This window comes from Orycteropus afer, unplaced genomic scaffold (genome assembly GCF_000298275.1).
Source record: "Orycteropus afer afer isolate SDZICR_OR568_19922 unplaced genomic scaffold, OryAfe1.0 scaffold00072, whole genome shotgun sequence".
NCBI classification, from domain to species: domain Eukaryota; kingdom Metazoa; phylum Chordata; class Mammalia; order Tubulidentata; family Orycteropodidae; genus Orycteropus; species Orycteropus afer.
Window position 1 is genome coordinate 211,120 of NW_006921659.1, and position 7,057 is coordinate 218,176.

The 7,057-nt window shown below is 40.8% G+C and overlaps 1 pseudogene; it reads left to right on the top strand.

The window, feature by feature from the left end:
• The first annotated feature begins 365 nt into the window (after window positions 1-365).
• LOC103197001 lies at window positions 366-3,908 on the top strand (annotated as a pseudogene).
• Window positions 3,909-7,057: the final 3,149 nt, after the last annotated feature.

A 7,057-nucleotide genomic window follows, 5' to 3' on the forward strand; every position in this document is an offset into this window, starting at 1 on the left:
TGCATAAAACCAAAAGAGGTATGTTAAAATCTCCCACTACATTTGTGGTTTTATTCTTGTGTTTTAGTAAATAATTGTACTTTATATATTTGATGGTGTTATTTGGGGCATAAAAGCTAATAACCACTACATAGTTATTGGCTAGTTTTTTGTTTTTGCTTTTGTTTCTTTTTATACTTTTATGAAATAACCCTTATTGCCTGTAAAAACTGCTGCTTAAATCCCTGTAGAAATTAAAGGGATTCACTTTGTTCACCTTGCTGCTCAGTCTCTGGGGCTTGAGGCACTCTGATTGCCTTTCATTCACTTGTCTGCCTTGTATAGAAAATTAACATTAGCCCTCCATTCCTGATAGACTATCACAGATGCCTTGCAGCCCGCAGCAACAGAAAAATAGGCTGACTGCGGTGGAATGTCTAACTAACTCTGCACCGGTAGGCTACTTGGATTCTGCAAGGCAGAAGTCAGCAGTACCCTGTACCCTCTTTTACTACTCCCCATCTTTTCTTGCTCAGCTATCAGCCAGTCAGTAAATACTTGAGGATAGCCAGGCCCTGTTCGAGGTACTAGAAGCTGTGAGCAAGACATACACAGTGCCTGCTCTCATGGATTTCTTAGAAGGGAGACACTAAGTAAATAATTGCAAGTAAGATAAGTTCTACAGAAGAGATGTGCAGGATGCTTAAGGAGCATAGAAGAGAAAGGCCTTGGTTAGTTAAGGAAACTGGGAAACCATTCCTGAGGAAATTAAACTTAAACCAATATATCAAGTATCATTCAGTCATTGAAGAGTTGCTGAAAAGCATCATGGTTAGAAAGCACAGATTCTGAAGCCAGCTCACTGGCATTCAAACTTTGCTCTGGCCCTTATTAGCTGTGGGATTTTGGTGTGTTATTTAGCTTCCCAGTAAATAATAGTTGTGATGGTTAATGAATACATGCATCAGTTCCTGGCACATAGTATGTAATCAATAAATGTTTATTGTTCATTAAAAAATTTGAGTGATTACTATGTGTCAGGCACTGTGTTGGATCCTGACAGTATGATAATAAAGACATAATAATTGCCTCCAAAGTATCAGAGTCATTCATATATACTTTGACAGGAAATATACCTCCAGAAAGACATAATTTGACCAATTTAATTTTTATCTAAAGCCTCGAAAATACCTTACTCTTTGGCTCAACAATTTCATATCTGGAAATTTATCCTAAAAGAATAACCATGAAAGAAGAAAACCTATTTCTTGATGAAAAATATAATACATATGAAGAAAAAAAAAAGAATAACCATGAATGCTTGCAACATTTTAGTTATTTCTAATACTAAAAACGTTAGGAGCAACGTAAATATCCAACAGAGGATTAATTAAATGACGATACAACTTATATAATAGAATTTCATGCAACCATCAAAAAAATGTAGTATAAATTGTATTCATTGACATGAAATGAGACTTACTACTACATGTGTAATCCCTTTTGCTAATAATATATACTAACACCCAGCCAGCAAGAGTACAAGTATTTAAACCAAGATGTTAATAGTAATTGTCTTTAGGGAAATAAACCAGCCAAGAAGCAATAGAAGCCAAGTGTGGGAAACTTGGTGTAAGAAGGAGAATTTATTGGAAGGAGCTGAGGGAGCTCAGAGGAAAGAAGGAAAAGCTGAAAAAATTTGGGCAGAGTAGGAACCAAAGTGGTTCTGGGGATCCAAGTAATACAAATAAGAGAATAATCTCTACTAGGCTATGCCATAAGGAGCTCTGGTAGCATAGTGGCTAAGGCACTTGACTGCTAACCAGAAGGCTGGTGGTTCAAACCCACCAGCCACTCCTCGGAAGGAAGGTTGGGCATTCCTACTTCCGTAGTGATACTGCCTTGGAAACCCAAGGAGGGGTCGCTATGAGTCGGGGCCGACTCGACGGCAAATAACAACAACAACAACAGGCTATGCCATTGATAAAAGTCACTCACTGTATTTGTGAGTGTGTGGGTGGGTGGGTGTGTGTCCTTTTGTTTTAACCCCACTCAGATTCAAATCCCCAGAAGAAAGAGTCTGATTGGCCCTGACTGGGACTTTAGGCATCAGGATGGGCTTTGAAGCAGTACTGGCCGTAGTGGGAGTGCCACAGTGCCCAGGAGGAAGAAGTAAAAGAAATCAGTAGATGTTCACTATAATGAGATTTTAGGTACTGCACTTCCCTTCTATTCTTCATGCAGATGTATTTTTAAATTCTTCTCTAATGAACAGATACTGCTTTTGTAACAAGGAAATTAATTTTTTTCTTTTCAAAAACATCACAATTCAAACAAGTTGCTAAGTTTCCTAGTTAGACTACTTTACGATCCATTTTCTTCTTTTATGTTGCATTGCTACATCCTCTGCAACAAACCCCATCATCCCCAGAACCTCACACTCCACCATGTATTTACTTATCCACAGGAGCTATTTTTATGTGGTTGTTATCTCAACAATAATACAATGAGCATTTGACACTCCAGATAGGCACACAACACTCCATCTGAGCAATATGAACCCATTACCTAAGGTTAGAGTACAATTGTGCAAAATAATCACTAAGGATGACAGCAAACATTTATGGAGTGCTTGCTCAGTGCCAGAGATTGGGCTGAGTCCTTTTGTCACATTATGTCATTTAATCTAAAAGGCATGATTTGACAAAGTAATATTTCCTTTTTTCAAACATACATTCTCACTTCATTTCTTTTCTGGAAAAAAAAAAAAAATAGATCCTTCCTATTCCCAGAGCCTCAAAGGGTCTCATTCATATAAAGCATTGCATTTAAAGTCTCTATGCATCCCTAAGAGGAAAACATGGGTGGGGTATGACACATATTTCTGTAGAGTTGAGGAAGCCATACAGATATAATTTCCTCAAAGTCATACAACCATCACTGTCATCTGAACATGTCTCCATTTATTGAGCTGAAGGCATTGAGAGAGTAATTTTTTTTATTTAGTAATTATATTTTATGGGCCTCCTCTGACAGGTTTCCTGTGCTAAGCTCAGGGATCAAAAGCTGACATCCATACTGTGTCAGGTTGTGCTAGGTGCCAAAAGCAAGATGGTCAGCCTCAGTCCTCATTATGTAGAGGCCCTGCCTTCCCTCACAGAGTTTATAGTCAGTGGGTAGGCAGGGAAGCATTTGCAAGTGAGGCATTTGGATTAAGAATTACAAGTGAAAATGATATTTGAGGAATTGGAAGTGCACACCAAAACATTAAGAATCTAGGTGCTACCTTAGACCACTTTGATTCTATCGATTTTTCTGACCATGAAATCAGGAAACTGGATGGTTTTCCTCTGTTGAGAAGACTAAAACATTATTAGTGTTTTAGAACAGGCTGTATGGGTGAGGGATGTGATTAGTCTCTAACCTGTTTGACAGAACTCATTCTCACCAACAACAGTCTTGTGGAACTGGGTGATCTGGACCCTTTGACATCCCTCAAATCACTAACTTATCTCAGTATTCTAAGAAATCCTGTAACAAGTAAGAAGCATCACAGACTGTATGTAATTTATAAAGTTCCACAAGTCAGAGTACTGGATTTCCAGAAAATGAAACTAAATAAGGTAATAAAAATATCAAGATAATAAAAGTGTCAAGAAGCAGAGAAAATCTTCAAGGGCAAACAGGGTGCACAACTTGCAAAGGATATATGCCAAGAGAAGCAAATCCAGGTGCCAACTGACAAAAAGAAAGATAGGCCATCTCCAGGGGCTGGAGAAGCAATTAAAAATGCTCTATCAAATGCATCGACTCTGGCTGAAGTGGAGAGGCTGCAGGCTGGTGAGATACCCAGCAGAAAAGGCAGATCAGGGCCCACCAATGATGGAGAAGAGAACATGGAAGAAGACACAATCACAAACAGGTCTTAAGTAGTGTGGTCTAGGCAACTACAGGATATGAAATAATGCCGTTCTGGGACAAGTCTTGCTTTTGAACATGGAATAATCTTATTTGTGTCTGCAAAGTGGACTTCATAAGCATTGAAAAAATGCACAAAACATTGCTAGTTGTTTTGTAATGCAAAATTTAAAATCTAAGTGCCAGTTTTCTGCATATAGTAAAATTAAAGGATAAAAAAAATGAAGGGAAGAAAAAAAATACTGCAAATACATGTAGTTCAAGGAAACTTGTGAAAGAGTGAAAATAATATGTTGACTATGAGGAAATGAGAAAGTAGTGTTCACAGAGTTAATAACACAGAATATTGTCTAAGCCGGGACAAAAGTGAGAACACACACACATGGTCATGCCTTTTTTGCACTGAAATGTGCCATGTTTTTTCAAGAGGAATATACTCCTGACCCACTGGCAGTGAATGCATTTTCATTTGTCCTGTAGGATTGATGACTCTGCACTGTTCCAGCCACCTGGTGTCACAACAATTAAGCACTCACCTGCTAACGAAAAGGAGAAAGACGCGGCAATTCTGCTCCTGTAAAAATCATTATTGTTGTTATGTGCCATTGAGTCGGGCCTGACTCGTAGCAACCCCTCCTTGGGTTTCTGAGGCGGTATCACTACAGAAGTAGATTGCCCAGTCTTTCCTCCCAGGAGTGGCTGATGGGTTTGAACCACCAGCCTTCTGGTTAGCAGTCAAGTGCCTTAGGCACTACGCCACCAGAGTACAGATAAATTATAATGGATAATGCAATAAGGAGCTCTGGTAGCACAATACCTAAGGCATCTGACTGCTAACCAGAAGATTGGTGGCTCAAACCTACCAGCCACTCCATGGAAGGAAGACTGGGTAATGTACTTCCATAAAGATTTGTTGTTGTTGTTGTGCACTGCCATGGAGTTGAACCCGACTCATAGAGATCCCTCTTTGGATTTCCAAGACAGCATCTTTACAGAAGTAGATGGCCCAACCTTCCTTCCAAGGAGTGGCTGGTGGGTTTGAACCGCCAGCCTTCTGGTTAGCAGTCAAATGCCTTAGGCACTAAGCCACCAGAGCTCCTCCATAAAGATTTACCATCTCAGAAAACCAATGGGGGAATCAACTCGATGGCAGTGGGCTTGGTTTTTGGTTTTAATGCAGTAAACCAGGGTGAATAACAATGCAGCTCAGCCCAGAGGGATGACAGAAGGGAGAGGTTATGGAACACAGGAGGAGCATCTCGGGGAGCAAACTGCATTGAGGGGAGCTGTGGCCTTCCATGAAGGGACATAGACAGTTCAAGGCAACTTTGCAGGGAGATAGCCAAAGAAATGAATACCTACTCTCTCTCATCCAGCTTCCTCCTCTGATCTCTTGCCAAATTTCCCATTGTCCAAGTCAATCAGAAACAAGGAACAAGAGGATCTGTTGACATGTAGTCTAGATGGATCAGCTCCTCAGCAAACTGCAGGAGGAGACAGTGATTCTAGGGAGGGGCAAACAAAAGATACTCTCCTGGTTGTGTTCCTTGAGGAAGTCCTTCAACCTCCTCAGACTTCAGTTTCCTTAGCCTTCACATGAAGTCCTCTTTTTGATAATCTCTAAGACATCTCTCTAGTTTTAGCATCATATGAAGTCGTCAGACTGGTCTTGACTTGTATGAAGAATTAGGGAGAAGTCCTTCTATCATCTAAATGAAGACATTTTTGCCCACTACCTGAGGTGTATTTGGGGTTAAACAAGCTTGACAGGAGCCTTCTTGACTGGTAGGTGGAAGAATCTACATTAAATGGCAGATAAAAATGCCTGTGGACTGAAGCTCTGGAGGTGTTAACCTTGGTGTGCACCTCAAAGGGAGCAGTCTCTCTCTTGCTATAGCAGCCAGTAAGCAGAGACAGATCTGGTCATAATGGCATATAAATGGAAATGCTATTTTTAATACTAAATAATTGAGGAGGAGAAGATGAAAGGAGAAGAGGGAGATTATCATCACCATTGAAATGACTTCCGCCAGCTCCTCTAAAGATGCTACCTGGTAATTACTATTGAGAGGATGCATGAGGCAATGCTGGCCAGCAGACAGAGAGGCTGAGTGAAAGAATTGATGTTTAACTCAGGAACTTGCATCTGTGTGCATCCACATGATTGTGATGGGCCTTCTCCTGTCTGGTACAAAGCATGGTTCATTCAACAACACTGTGGGTTTATTGGGAACTGGCACAAACATTAATTGAAGAAGAGAACTTGCCAGTGAAGAGAAGAGAAGGGTTTCCCCCCCGTTAAAAACATTAAGATGTTCCTTGCCACGCCTCATTTCATCCATGAATTCCAACATACTTGCAGCACTGCAGACTTGACTTTTTGGCCTGAACAGACAGGTGAGAGGTAGCAGGTTGAGGCTGGAGCCAGGTTGCCTGGGTTCAAATCTTGGCTCTATCCCTTACTAGTTAAGTTGCCTTCACCAAGTAATTTAACTTTTCTGCAGCTTAGTAAAATGAGGATAATAATAATACCTTCTTGTAAGACTGTTATAAGGATTAAATTAGTTAATGAAGAACTTGATACTGCTGTCAGGTGTTGTCAAATCGGCTCTTACTCATAACAATCCTATGTACAACAGAACAAAACACTGCCCAGTCCTGCATCATCCTCATAATTCTTGCTATATCTGAGCCCATTGTTGAAGCCACTGTGTCAAACCATCTTGTTGAAGATCTTCTCCTTTCTCGCTGACCCCCCACTTTACCAAGTATGATATCCTTCTCCAAAGAATGGTGCCTTCTGATGACAAGACCAAAGTAGGTAAGACTAAGTCTGGCCATTCCTGCTTTCAAAGAGCGTTCTGGCTGCACTTCCTCCAGGACAGATTTTTTTCGTTCTTCTGGTTGTTGTTGTTGTTGTTGTTATGTGCCGTCGAGTCGGCCCCGACTCATAGCGACCCCTCCTTGGGTTTCTGAGGCAGTATCACTACGGAAGTAGGATTGCCCAACCTTCCTTCCGAGGAGTGGCTGGGGGGTTTGAACCGCCAGGCCGTCTGGTTAGCAGGCAAGTGTCTTAGCCACTATGTAGTCCATGGTATTTTCAGTATTCTTCACCAACACCATAATTCAAAGGCATCAACTCTTCCTTGGTCTTCCTTGT